The 15,000-nt window shown below is 42.8% G+C and overlaps 1 pseudogene; it reads right to left on the bottom strand.

The window, feature by feature from the left end:
* The window catches only part of LOC147015869 (uncharacterized), a 29,895-nt pseudogene that overhangs the window by 833 nt on the left and 14,062 nt on the right, over window positions 1-15,000 (bottom strand).

Here is a 15,000-nt window from a genome sequence, read left to right as displayed (position 1 = left end):
CATCGCATCGAAGGAAGTCCTTCCATTTCTTTGGCATCACAGTAGAAGGAGCCACTCTTTTTTCTGGTGCCCTTTCCCCTCTTCTGTCTTGTTGAGGCTTTGAGGCTGGCGGGTAGGTATACATCCCAGACAAGGTCGATGTGGCTGCTTTTCTCAAGTTGAGCAGAGATGTATGGTGCAAACACTCTTTCTCCATACTCTTGAAATGTTCTTGATGTTCCCGGATTTAGCATTTGAACCACAGCTGCACCATCAAGAATTGTTGCATCAGCCATAGGCACACTATTCTTTTCGAGCAGATCTGATTCCAGGCAGTGAAGGAGATCTGATTTAACCCCAATCCAAATTTTCCCTCCAGTTGACAGAGCTGGCGGGGCTGCCTGGTTTTCATGGGAGAAGAAATTGTCCATGTCTCTGTCTCGTGTTTGACAGGAGATGTACAACCTCGAAAAGAGACCACAGTCACTCTTCAGTGCTGCGAGCTGTGCCTTCTGTTTTGACTTAATCTTGACCGGTGGCCTATTGAACAGTGGCAACTTGTTCTTTGGAAGTGTTTGTGTGATAGGTGTTGTACACTGTTCCAGCCTTTCTCTCACAAACTTGGTGTACTGCTCCTCACCAAGAGTCTCGATCCTTCACACAGTCTCAGCCACTTGTGTGTCCACGATGTCCCTTGTGTCAATGACTAGTAGGTCTTGACTGTGTTCTAGAAATGGATTCCCCATCTCTTCCAGCACTGTCACAAGTTCCTTAACCTCCTTCAGGAATGCTGCTTGCACTCCAGGTTGTTGATCATGGTGATGGTGTCCAGTGTCATCAGCACCATTCTGTTGCTTTGTGGCCTGTTGCTCAAACTCTGGAGTGATCCTTGCAATTTCTGGCCCTGCTACCATCCAGTGTCTGAGTGCTCTGGGATTGCCAGTCAGTCCAATAGCCCCACCAGAACCTTTGACCATTGCATTGTTCTGCTCATGCCACTGGTCAAGTGCCATGGCAGAGAACTTGTTGCTGGTTTTGCGCACCACAAAATTTCCAGATTTGAATTCTGATAGGACATCTGGGTGTTTTTCAGAGAGAGTCGTAATGTCACGGATGTGTATGGGAAGCCATCTGGAGTAGTGCGTGTGATCTAGGGCAAACATCCATGGCATGATCTGAGTCAGGGATTTCACATACAGCTGGAAATTACCTTCATGAAGAGACCTGGTGTACCGCAGCAAGAGAAGCTCCAATGACAAGGTCTTTAGCCAGTAGTCAAAGTGGACACTGGCCTTTGTTCGCTGTATGCACCACTCCTCAAAAGGTGAACTATCAGGTTGCATGGCATCAGTATCATCGGATGTGCAGTCTTCACGGTAAGCTTGTTGGAGGAGTGTATAAAGGCTTGCAGCTGTGACCTGGTGTGCATGGCAGGTCTTGGTGACATGGCTGGCATGTATGAAGGAATTTCCTGTTCCGGAACTTGCAATGTCAGCCTGTACCAGGGCGTTCGTCCAGCCACTGTCTTCCAGCCAGTCTTCCAGCAACTTCAACGTAGCCATCTCGATGTGTAGACCACCGAACATGATCACAAAATGATTCTCCCGTGAATGGCTGGCCATGCCCACTGGATTTCCTTAGCAAGAGCAAACAGTGGTTGGTCAGCAGCAAGGACAGGAACCTTACCAGGGTTCACGTGCTGAACTGCTTCCTTGACGATGTCCATGGAGTGCCGTATCATTGCCACTGAGTGTGCATTGTCAAGAAACAGAGGTAATAGTGCATTGATTGCTGCAGGTGGCATGGCAACTTGGTGTGTGTCAGCGTGGTACACAGATCACGATATCCTGCCATCCATGGTAGACTTTTCAACAGCTGTCTTGACTTTGCTGAGCCATGCATACTCATCTTCGGTGACAGCTGCAGCAGCCAGTAGGTTGGAAGGTCTCACGCGACCTTGTACAGCCGGCGCACTAAAGTCCTTTGTCTTGAGGGCAGTGGGTGGCACAATTGTATAGGCTGATGGCAGAGGTGTCACTGAGCTGGTGGAAGAGCCACACTGACTAATCACGAGTACACCACGATCAGTTCCGTCATTTGTGTGTGACGGATGCTGCATAAGCGAGATTCCGGTGCCGTGGAAGGAATCTTTGGCTGTTGCAGAACTTGGATTGTGGTCGATGTTGTCCAGAGCCCCTGTTGTGAACAGTCTGTGACGCAAGTTTGGTGGACACACTACATCTTCCACCCTAAAGCACTGGCAGACACAATTGGCAATGTCTGATGTGAGTTGCAACAGCCTGTCATAGGAAACACAAAATCCCAGATTTAACAGTGTGTCAACTAGCATTCCACTTCGTGTAACTGCATGGATCTTGAGGGACAGATAGAGTGGGAGTGGAGTTTCTCGGCTGCGGCTATGACGTTCTGAGCTTGGTGAATCCACGTTCCGTGCATGCTTTACGCTGTTGAACACCATTAATTGGGAGATTGCTAGGGCAGGTTTTGTGGTGGTTGTGTGTACCAGCTGAATTTTATGCTTGATGTTTGCCCCATCGAGTATCATGTTGACTAGAGCCAAGAGGGCTGGTGGCACAGCCTCCTGCTGGCAATTTGCCTGGAACGACCCATAAAAGGAGAAACTTAAGTCAAAAATATATTTGTGCACCACCTGTGCTGCTCGCATTAAGTGCATGGCATCACTGTCATGATGACAGGCCATCATGAGGGCTGGTCCAATGTCCTTCACAAAATTGAAAACTCAGAATTGTGTCTCTTCCCTGTGAATGTGCCCTCAGATCAGGAAGCGCAGTAAGCAGTCAGTTTTTCAGTCTGGTGGTGTGAATCCGTTTTGCTACAGTCAGACCAAGCTGCTCCAGTCTGACCTTGTACAGTTGAGCGATATCTGTCAGTCTGAACACAGGAGCACTGCCTTCATCAATGTTCATGTCTTCCAAGTATGCCACTAGCTCAGCAAAGGCTATGCCATGCAGGCAAGAATCATCTCTACCATTGCCTTTGGGTGCAGCCTGCCTAACTCTGTTGTACAACGAGCGCAGACAGTGGTGATGGTACTTGGCCTCAATGGCCATCATGTCCCCTACTGCAAGCTTGGCCAAAAGAACAGTGTCCTCAAGTTCAAGGGCACACTTCCGCACATTTGTGTCGATGTTGTAGGTTGATGCATTATGTAAATCTACAGAATCAGCAGGCTCATTGCAGAAGAAACAAGTAGGCCTGTGGACTTTGGATGGCTGTGAGCAGATTGAGTCTGCCCAGAAGAGGTACTTCGTTGTCCTGTAGTCAATTCTCCCCGACTTTGCTCGTCAAACGCCTTTTTGTTGAATTTTAGCTATCATTTCTTGTGCCACTCAGCCCCGTGTGCCTTCAGAGTGGATTCTATGCCATTTCCGTCATCCAATCGCTCCAGGTGGAGGTCCATTGGCATGTGCTGAAGGGTGTGGAACCAGAGAAGATCTTCTGCCAGGGATGCATAGCCACTATCAACGGGCTGTTTCGTTTATCTGAGAGGACACTGCAAAGATTAATGTGTTCCTACTTGGCAGAGGACACAAATGTCCCAGTTAGTGCTGGGGGGTGGCTTGGATTGCTTGGATTTAGAGGGTTGGGTGGGGTCCATCAGGAAGTGACGCTTCGGCATGGTTGCGACAAAATCATCACGGCAGGAGAAAAGATTCTGAAAGACAAAAACACAATGAAAGCACCAACTACCATACCACATTTTACATCTGCGCTATCTTCTTAGATACATGTCAATATCCAGGATTTCTTTATTGGTAAAAGGGTCAACAAAACATAGAACTCTACAGATAATGCATCTATACCCAGCTAGTCTAAGCATGGATATACACAATACATAACTGCGCCACATCCGCCTCAAGCACACCCTCTAAGGGGCTAAATAACTACATTCGCCACAATGACACCATTCGGTATTCATTTGCAAATTTCAACTGATTGCTTATTTTTTGATAAATTTTTACCTTGACCTTGACCTAAATTCATTTCCTTGAATTCTGACATTCTCAAAGGTATCACAAAATGAATGGGCATCCCCAGTTTAGTTGTAAATGACACCGTAAATGTTTTTCTGCGCAGTCTGGTTCCAAAATTAAGGACGTTTGAACATTAGACCTGGGTGACTAGCGGCCATCTTGGATTTGACCTCTCACTGTCCCCTCAGAGGTCAAATCTGACTTCCCTCCACATCCGAAAATAAACATTATGGTATGACCTAACTATGCTAGAAATTTCATGCTTTTCTCATAAAATGTACAATTTGTTAAAATATGAGAGCTTATCCACTGTACGACTCTGCCAAGTGCATGGAAAATGCAGTTACTAACCAATTTCGCCATCGTTGTGGAATCGTCAGGACAACACAACAAGCTTCCATACCCTTCCGACTGAAAATATATCATAATTGGTAAAGTTCAGCATGGCAGGAGTCACTTATCGCTCCTGGTATTGTACAGCAAGGGCTGTATGTGACTCGGTTCCGTTATTTTAACCACTCACCGTTTGAGTCGTACAATATATGGTATATGATCAAAAGGTTTACAGTCATAAGTGTATGGAAGCTTGCATTGCTGTCCTGATGATGCCCGAACAAGGACGAAACCAGTCGGTAACTGCATTTTCCATGCCCTTGTGACTATCTGAAATTATATCTTTGTAGTTAGCCAAGATACATGCAAACTTGGACAAACAATGGGTGTGGGGAGGAATGGTGGGTAGGACAGGATGAATGGGGTGGATAAGATGGATACAGAGGGAAACTTTCGTTTGGGTAAACTGGAAATTTGGAAGGAGGATGGCTTGGGGTGGGATGAAGGGGAAGGGGGTTAACAAGGGGACAAAAGATCATGGTTTTGGAATGGGAACGATCTGAGATGATGGTGAAAAACTGTCTTGAAGACCTGGAGAGAAGAATGCTATTGAAGAGAATGTGGAAATTAGTTCCACAGGCAGGGAAAAAAGAGTAACAAATGAGTAGAGAGGAGCAGTGATTCTGGATTGTTGTGGTTATGGAAAATATCGTTGTGGTTTCACCAGAAGAGGGTTGCTGGCAGACCTTGAGTGCCCTGCATAAATATTAGGGGGACTGAGCACAGACAGAGCAAGGGGTGCAAGGCCAGAGAGGAGTCGGTAGAAGATAAAAATACCACCGACCTGTCTGTGGTGAGAGAGTGCAAGACCCAAGTACTCAGCTTCATCGCAAGAGATATCAATGATCCTAAATGCCTTCGTTTCCACAGCGTGAAGCTGAGTTATGTGAGGCAGGAGCACCAGTCAAGTGGGGAAAGCAGTACTCTATCAAGCTGCAAATGAAAGCTTTGTATGCGTTAAGAAATCAGGTGTGCCAAGGAAGCACGACGGCGGATGCCCAGACGGCAACTGGCTTTGGAGGCCAGCTTGGAAATGTGGCTTTCCGAGGAAAGATAATGGTGGATAGTGAGACCAAAAATCGTGAATGACAGAATTTCTTCAAGACGAATGTTGAGAAAGTGGATGGGGGGGGGGTTCTACACGGTCCTTTCGGAGAGACATAGTGAGTGTGAGTCTTGTCAGGATTGAAAGACATGTTCCAAGTGTGAGACCAGCTTGTGATTTTATCCAGATCTGCAGAGAGTGAAGAGGTTGCTGCTTGTCGATCTGAGGGATGATAGATGGTACAACAGACTGTGGAGTCATCAGCGAAGAGACAAAAAGGATTGTCCAGAGTCAGAGAGATCAATGATGAAAATTAGAAAAAAGCACAGTTCCCAGAATACTGCCTTGAGGAACTCCAGCCTGGACATGAAGAGGAAATGAGGAAATTCCATTAAGAACCACGTGTTGACTGCGACAGGAGAGGAAGTCTGCGAGCCATGAGTGGAGATTGCCTTGGATACCAAAAGATGAGAGTTTTTGTGAGCAGTGCAGGGTGCCAGATCATATTAAAAGCTCGCAATATATCTAGGGAGATGACTGACCTCATGTCTGCCATTGAGGACCTCAATCCATTGTTGGGAAAGCTGAATCAGCAAGTCCAGGGTGGTGTGACCTCTTCTGCATCCAAATTGATGAATGGAGATCAAGCCATTGGAGAAGAGGAAGGATTTAATGTCAGAAGCGATGATGGATTCCATGATCTTGCTGATGAATGGGAGCAGGCTTAATTGGTCTGTAGTTGCAGGGATCTGTTTTTGCAAAAAAAAATTTTTAACTTAGAGCGATAATGTTTGCAGATTTCCAGGCAGATGGATAATGACCTTGAGTGAAAGAGATGGTGAATAGAACAAAGAGAAGGTGAGCAAGAGCAGCAGAGGAGGTTTTTTTAGATCCTCGTGGAGGATCTTTAAGTCTTATTCACGTTGTTGTTCTTGTGGACTTTTTTGTTTCACAGCCTACAGTTTTCATCGAAACTTCCTGAAACTTGACATACAAATGTAAAAATACCCTGCGCAGACAGTAACCATCTACGATTTTGAAAATTCCTCCTAGAAAAAAAGTTATGATGTCAAAATATCTCCGCTAATGGAAATCACCTAAAAAATTATCTCCGAAACTAGGCAAGCTTTTTGAATTCTGTTTGCGGGAATCAAACAGGGCATTAGCAGAGATTAATTGCCGCACATACGACACATTACTATGACGTGATATCAATTTTTATGACGTCATTCCTATTTTTTGCCATTTTTTGTTTTTTGTTTCATTTGTTTCACAGCCTACAGTTTTCATCGAAACTTCCTGAAACTTGGCATATATATGTAAAAATACCCTGCGCAGACAGTAACCATCTCCGATTTTGAAAATTCCTCCTAGAAAAAAAGTTATGACATAAAAATATCTCCGCTAATGGAAATCGCCTAAAAAATTATCTCCGAAACTCGGCAAGCTTTTTTAAATTATGTTTGCGGGAATCAAGCCGGGCATTAGCACAGATAATTTATCGCAAACCTGATACATCACAATGACGTCATATTCGTTTTATGACGTCATCATTAATAGGCCGAGGATCTTAGCTCATTCGAGCTTGTTTAGTTCAAGTTGGCTGATGCCATCTGGACTGGTTGCAGAGGCAAAGTGGAGATTTGACAGCAAACTCTCTACCTAGTCGGGAGAAAAGGACACAGAGTCCAGGAGCAGCTGGGTGCGACTGGGTAAGGTGGGTACAGCATGCGATGGGTTTGGAACACAATATTTAGAAGCAAACACGGAGTTTAGGCATTCAGATTTTTCATGAGCAGTGTCATCTGTGCGGTCATTTGAGGTTAGGGAGGGGGGATGTAGGAGGAACATACACCAGAAACAGACTTACCTAGACCCCACCAGGATTTAGAGGAGGGAGACAGGTTTGAAGATTCAGACTTGAGATTTGAAAGATGTTTCCTGGCCCTCCTTAGGGTAGACACACACTTCTTTTGAGTTTTGTGGAAGGAACTGAGATTGGCTTCAGTTGGATTTGCCTTCCATGAGGGGAAGGCAAGTTGTTTCAGGACAACTGCCTCACCATACGGTTCAGTGTACCAAGGGAGGGGGGAAGGGTATGACAGCTGAAGACCAGATGGGATAAATGTGTGCATGAGAGAGAGAAAATTTGTTTGTTCTAATTAGTGATCTAATTTACTCTCTCCAAGATAGTTTGTTTGTACATCCTTCACCATCCATTAACAGTAACTTATAATTTCATTCAGTCATTTTGCTCAACACAATAAAACTAGATATCTGTGATCATAAAGAAATCGCCAAGGGTAAGCCTCCGCCCAGCGATCCAATGAAGGCCATATTTTGGGCTTCAACAATGAAGAAGACTTCAACATTGAGGGATAGAGTGTAATTAAGAAAAGGTGTCACCATCTACACAATGTGCCTTGACTTTCTGTACAAAAACAAAACTTTCCAGCTCATGTTATGTAATTTGATGCCGTTTCATAGTTTGTTCTGAATTTCACCTGCATGTGTAAAGGCCTTCCCGCTACAAGCTTCCTTTTGGGGATTCAGCATCCTTCAAACATTCAAATGTCTCATTTATACCATGTTGCTTTTGTTGAAGGAAATAAAATGTTATTTTGATTGATTGATTGATTGATTGATTGATTGTTCATGTTACAATTCTCGCCAATTTACTTGTATCATCCTCTTGCATATGGCGGTTGGCTGCTGGGTAGCTATCATTTTTGGGGAGGCACAACTATACTGCTGATGATGTGCCCCTATACCGGTAAGCTCGTACTCTTTTCACTGATCTCAGAAGGATGACAAGCTGAGTCAATCCCACCTTGAACACTTGAACAGGGCTCAAACACAGGACCTTGTGATCCCAAGCTAGCCACACTAACTACTGAGCCAACGCCAGGCTTACATTTATTTGTATGACTTGTTATTTTACAGGAGATATCTGCCCTTATATTACCAAAGACAACAACTCCTATAAGGTTAATTGTGCAAGCAAACATTTCACACAGAGCAATATTATCAAAAACAGTTGATGGTCATGCTATCTGGTGACAGTCATTTTGGTTTTGTGACCGAAGGCAGGATGTATCATTGATCTTTAGAGGAAGTGTGTTTCTGGCCTCTGTTCATCCAGCTCCCCAATCCATCTTTGTCTATAATATAATATACAGTTACAAGTTTTTGATGTACTCTTGAGGCCAGAACTTACATTACACAATGACTGCACTCTGATTAAACGATGGATTTTCAACCCACAAATCCAAGGACTTCCCTTCAATGCTTTACACAGACATCCTTTCCTAGGAACTCGTTTACTTAACACAGCTTCCTACAGTACAAACTGCCAACTGAGAACACTGTTTTTCCTCCACCTTTTGTTTAATCCAGCACAAAACACTGCATAATAAATGACATTTCCAATCGGCTAAGTAAACTTAAAGGAGAATTTTGATAATTTATTCACATTAAGGCCCAGTCACACCTTGACGTTTTAGCCAGCTTATGCCGATTTTTGGAATTTTTTTCTAAAACGCTGGTACATGTCGAATACGTGATGGGTAAGTTTTGATAACATTGAGAGCACGCTGAAAAACACTGCCATACGTCGTTGTACGCTGTCTTTAAACGTTGTACTTTTCGGTTGTTCTCAAATTTTCCATGCTTGAAATTTTAAGACTTATGCCAGCGTATGGCTCGCACGTTCCGCATAACGCTGGCCATAAGTTGTAGCCACGTTACGCGATCGGTGACACACGTCGACACACGTTACTTGTAAGTTACTCACAAGTCGAAACAGGTCGAGGTAATGTTTAGCGTACCCGAAACTTATTTTTAACCTATGAGTAACGTGTTGTACTCACGTTACACGATCGGTGACACACATCGACACACATTACTTGTAAGGTGCTCATAAGTCGAAACACATCAAGGTTTGTGTAAACTTCCTGGTTTTCTTTAATTTTTTTTCTTCCTTCCTTCGGTATGATGGTGATTTTGACACTTCGATTTTTTAGTGCGGTTATAACATAATATAATTAATAGGCTGCCGCTCAACGATTTAAATCAAAACAGCACTGTACACTGAACACTGTCATGCCGAAGAAAAAAAAAACGGGAGTCTGGAACACTTACGCTAACCATTACCTTGACGTGTTTCGACTTATGAGTACCTTTCAAGTAACGTATGTCGATGTGTGTCAACGATCGCATATCGTGCGTACAACTTATTCCCATCGCATGTGGAGCGTGTGTCATACGGCAAGTACGTCATAAAATTTTCAACATGTTTATAATTACAAGAAGTACTCCACTTACTACGACGTATGATAGCGTACTTTAGTGTTCTATTCACGTATACCAAACTTACCCATACCGTATTCGACGTGCGCCAGCGTTTTAGACGCATTTTTCAGAGGTCGGCATACGCTGGCAAGATCGCCAAGGTGTGACTGCGATGTTGACACTTCCATTTCTGCGACGGTTATGATTTGAATCGTTGTGCGGCAGCCTTTTAATAAGCTACGCCACGTCATCGTCGGCGATGTGTGCAGCGCGCTATGCCTAAGTTAGACTATCGTTGGGCATAGGTTGTGAAGGCCGACAACAGGTTCAGCATTCGTTGGTATAAGTTATCTATAACGCAACGAAACGTTCTGTGTCCATTACTAATACGTTACGCATAAGACCAAGTCGTTATGAATACGTCCGAATCTTTAAAAAAAAAACATCAAAAGTTCAACGTAAGCCAGCGGTTTACATACATTTTAATACATTGCCATTGCTGGCTAAAACGTCAAGGTGTGACTGGGCCTTTAGCAGAGTGCCTGCCCAATGGGCGGTCTTGTTACAAGCTTGAAAACAAATTCTTCTGAAGCACATTTTATTTGGGCAGTGTATAGACAACTGACAGCTCTGTATCGGCAAAAAAATATAGCCCATGAAGTTGTATGCATGAAGCAAAAAACATACCTACTGCTTATAATTCAAAACAACTCACTGAACTGGACAAATATGGGGACAGGAATACTGTCATGTAAATGGTGGAGACTTGTAATACCCACCCCCACCTGGAGGCGGCGCTAAATGATACACATTTGCAGAGAAAATTTGCGTCCCCCCCCTTCCTCCTCTCCCCCCTACCCAACCCCCACCCCCAAGACCACCAAGAAAGATTAAAAACACCCTTATACATTAAAGGGGGTCATGCTCATCCGATGTAGCAAGTCTGGATGTAATCAGCCCAGAACTATAGGAGGAGTAGTACGACAACCAACCAAACAAACAAAAACCAGTCCGTGAATTATAGCAAGGATTACAATTTCCATAATTAATTACAAAATTATGATATTTATTGGGTTTGTGCGAAAATACAAGTGTTAACATTCATTCAGTTATTAAACTGAAAATTGGCACTTTTTATACAAAGAAACTTTTGATGGCATCCCTGCCTAACTCTGGATATTTCCTTTAATATAAAACATGACAACAGAGCACAAGTCTCCGTTATAATTTACAGCACATTTTCCTTCCTTAGCTTTTCAAATGTTGATTGGATGTAATTATTTTGCTTTTTATCAACAGACAGGTGCTCGGTTTATACTTCCATAATGAAAAATCTGTCATGGATACAGCGAAGACTGCATTAAAATGTTTCGAATTAAGCTGAAAGCATTTTGCTGAAATTTATTTCAGTGAATTTACTATGATTCTCCCATCGCAAAACACAGCAATCAAAAAGCTCAGCCGTCTGTTTTAAAGATGCTGTCCAAACATGATGTTTGATAAAGCCAGACGTGATTTCATTCGAGACGACCAATCTGTCTTTTGGCTGTCAAAGCATGCTTTTTATCATGTCTAAAAGCAATTTGTGCACAAGAAAGTAATGTTTGAGCTAAAAGTGATAGCACAAAAACTGGAATGAGTTGAAAAAAAAAGTTTTGCACTTAACACCTGGATGATCACCTATCTCATGTTTAAACATGCACGCACGTAATGAAATGTCAAAACCACGTGATCTATTGGTGATGTCGGGGTATAATGATGTCACCAAATACATTTCATAGAGTATACTCTTATTTTCCTCTGCAAAGCTGTGTGGGTGTAATAAATATAAAGAGTTATTACATGAGGTTGTACTATCTTTTTAATGGAAAAGAAAAAAACAAGTTCAATGGGTCCATAGGTTACGCACCTGTCTTGTTTCGAGATATTTCATGGCAAACCTTTTGCACCAACACCTATTTCGGTTTGAAACACCACCTACATACTATTCGACCGATTTTGTCTGGCAAAATATATTTTCTGTAATTATTGAATGTTTACCATCAACGTTACAGTCGACATTATTTTCTCCTTGCTCACTTTCTCTGGACAGTTTTATTTCCAAACAATTACCTACAAATGATCTGATGCTAAAGTTGCTTCGACATGTCAGAGAACCACCACACGAAGCACTTCAGTTTGAAGAAGCACTTGAAAGATATTGCTGATATGCTTTACAGCCCTCTCCAAAAATGATAGTACAGTGTGTGCTGGGGAATAAGGTAGGAGGGGATCTCAGCCACGAGAAGCTGATGCCGCATAGATCTGCGCTTTGAATGATTGTGGCGTGACTGACATTGACAAATGTCCCTCTAAAGTTGCAGTCTGTTGCATTTCCAGCACGTTGATTTCTGCTCATCCTAGCCATATTCCTTTCTTTTTGCACCAAACATGGATGAGATGGCTGAGGATAAAAGCTGCCCTAATCCTCCCTATATAAGCGTCAACACAATGAAATGAGTTGGAATGAAAGGAAGTATGTTGTTTTGGAGTGAAGATCCCACTTTGTTGCTCCTGATAATTGCCTCCTTCCTCAGCCTCCTGTTCTCACCTCATATGCACTTGTGTGAGAGAGAGAATATGCAAGGCAATGTCCTTGAATAGGCAAGAAAAAATATGTCAGATTTATAAAGAGACAAAGCAAATAGTCTTGCAACCCCAAGGATGAATTTTCACTCTCCCTTGTCTTTGCCATTTGTATTGCTGCTAAACCTTGTTTATCAATTTTTGGAATTATCTTAAATTTGCTACCAATACACCATGATTGTTTTGTGTCTTTGGACAGGAGCTCAAGTTATTGTTGATAAGATTCAATTCATCTGGCCCACAACTGAAACCTCACGAATCGTAAGGGATAATTGGAACACCAAGAAAGTTTGAGATTCGGAAGTGTGAAATAAAGTATTCACATTCAGAACAGAGAGGTTATTTGGCTAGAAACTGGAGACTTATGTTCCGGAACTCTGGGAAACTGCAGTTCTGGAACTGCACACAGGTTGATGACCTCACAGTGTTTCAAATATTATTCATGTGAGGAAATCACACCACATCCAGAAGTGGAAATTAAAGGGCAGCCCTCCATTGGAACTGCAGACATTTATACCAAACTATCCATCACATTTGAACGAATATGAAGGCAGAAAATTCAATGAAGGTTTCAAGGCAATTCACCAAACAAAAGATTGGATGGTCCATTTGGACTTGGAACTGAAATCCATGATCCGCCAAATGCAAGAAGGAGAGGGGGAAGAAGAAGCGTTTTGAAGAAGTGCTTCCACATGCAAAAAAATGCTGAGAACAATTTGTATTTTTCTCACCAATGCATGGAGAACTTAAAGAATGACACCAGTAACAATTATTCAATCACCTGGAACATGAAATACAATTCATAAAAGTCTGACATCCTCCTGTCTCGACAAAAAACAATCGCTTGGCCAATTCTTCAGTCCACTTTTGCAGTTAGTCTTGGTGGCACAGTGTGGCCATGAGAACTCCTGAGCTTTACAACCTCCCATGACCTGTCTTGGGCTGATTATATCTCCAAGCTGCTCTCTGGAGTCTTACATCACATGATAATTTTTTTAGATTTAGGGCCTTCCTCAGATAGCATCAGCTTCAGACAGAGGACAAAGGATGAATGCACAAATAAATAGAATATGGTTTCCATTTTTGTCCTGGTTCTGCTGCATTTAATCTTGGACCCCTGGAGTTATAATGAAATACAAATACAGTGATGTAGTTTGCATCTCTTGAAAGAAAGCTGAAATTCTGGGACTGCTGCACTTCCACGACAGTCTTACAATCCTTTACTGGAAAAGATAAGCCTGGTGTGGTCTTAGTGGTTAAGTGGATAGAGTGGATGGCTTAGGATCTTAGGGTCATGAGTTTGAGCCCTGTTTGCTGCTGAATTAACAACAGGAGAGGTTGACTCAGCCTGAGGTTGGTAAAATGAGTCTGAGGTTGGTAAAAAAAATCCTTCTGAGGTTAGTAAAATGAGTACCAGCTTACTGGTAGAGCGGCACAGCTGTGCTTCCAAGAAATGATAGCTTCCTGGCAGCCAAGCTGCCATATGCAATAACAGAACAGAACTGGATAAAATATATACCCTTGCCCCTCATACCCATGCACTTTTAATTATTTATCAATCCCCAGGCCCTGCATGATACACTCGCTCATCCAGCACCGAATACCAGGTTGTTATCCCTCCCTAATCGAGTATAACTGCTCACATCCGTTCTTTTGTCACCTTTTCTCTTGTCCAGTGGAAAAGTCTCCTGATTGTTTTACAGTATTCTTCCCTCCAATCCTTTAATGTAATGACCCATGGAATTTTATGTTGTCCTCAATCTCTGCCAATGTTTTGTTTTTGTTTTATTTTTTATTCTCTGTGATCACTTTGCATACATCCCTCTGTATACCTGGAGTTTCCTCCATCTGTAATGATCATGTTTGTCGGTTGTCTGGTCTGCTTTCATGTCCCCCAGGTGCCTGCTCTCTTAATCTGCCTCAGTGTCCTTCAGGTTTGTCTGTGTCCTTTCTTTTGTAGTGTTTGTCTTTTCCTGTTTGTATTGTACCCTTTTTTTGAGCAATTATTCATTTTGTTCCATTTCAGTGTGTTGGCCTCTTCCCGCGTCATCTCATGTTTTCCATGGGCCTTGACCATTATGTCGTGAAAGAACAGCAATGCATATTAATTTCTATATTTGCTGTGCACAACGATCGAGACATAGTGCAGCTGAACTATAACAGTCAAGATCACATGTTGGAGTACATGAACAGAAATGTAATGAATGCATTCCAAAGTCTCATTGCATCCTGACTTTGCAGAACTGCATTGTGACAAATGAAAAGCAATGAAATATTAACACGATTTGCATTAAATTATGTCAATGTAAACATGAATATGCAGATGTGCAGACTTGGCTGCAAAAGATAATGATTAATAGGCATCTTATAACGCCAAGATCGAAGAAATGCAATGATTCAAATTGAATTCACGTTCGTTTCAGGCAGAGCCTCCGCTCGGTATGTGGGTGGCCCCCTGCAAAACCTCACGTGGGGGGCCCTTTCTATCGGCAGGCCAATAATATTGTGACATCTTCAGGTGAAGAATAGATTCATGCCTTGCACCAGAGGGGTTTAGCGAAATATTAGAATGATGAGCTCTCTGTGTCTGTCTCTGCCTGTATCCATCTTTCCTCACCATCATGTGTATATCTTGGCGATGCCTGGACCGAT

The sequence above is a fragment of the Eptatretus burgeri genome, chromosome 12 (assembly GCF_056783735.1).
Source record: "Eptatretus burgeri isolate ZD-2024b chromosome 12, Ebu_testis_v1, whole genome shotgun sequence".
NCBI classification, from domain to species: Eukaryota; Metazoa; Chordata; class Myxini; order Myxiniformes; family Myxinidae; genus Eptatretus; species Eptatretus burgeri.
The sequence above is the reverse complement of the archived record's forward strand: the minus strand, read 5'-3'. Positions and strand labels throughout refer to the sequence as shown.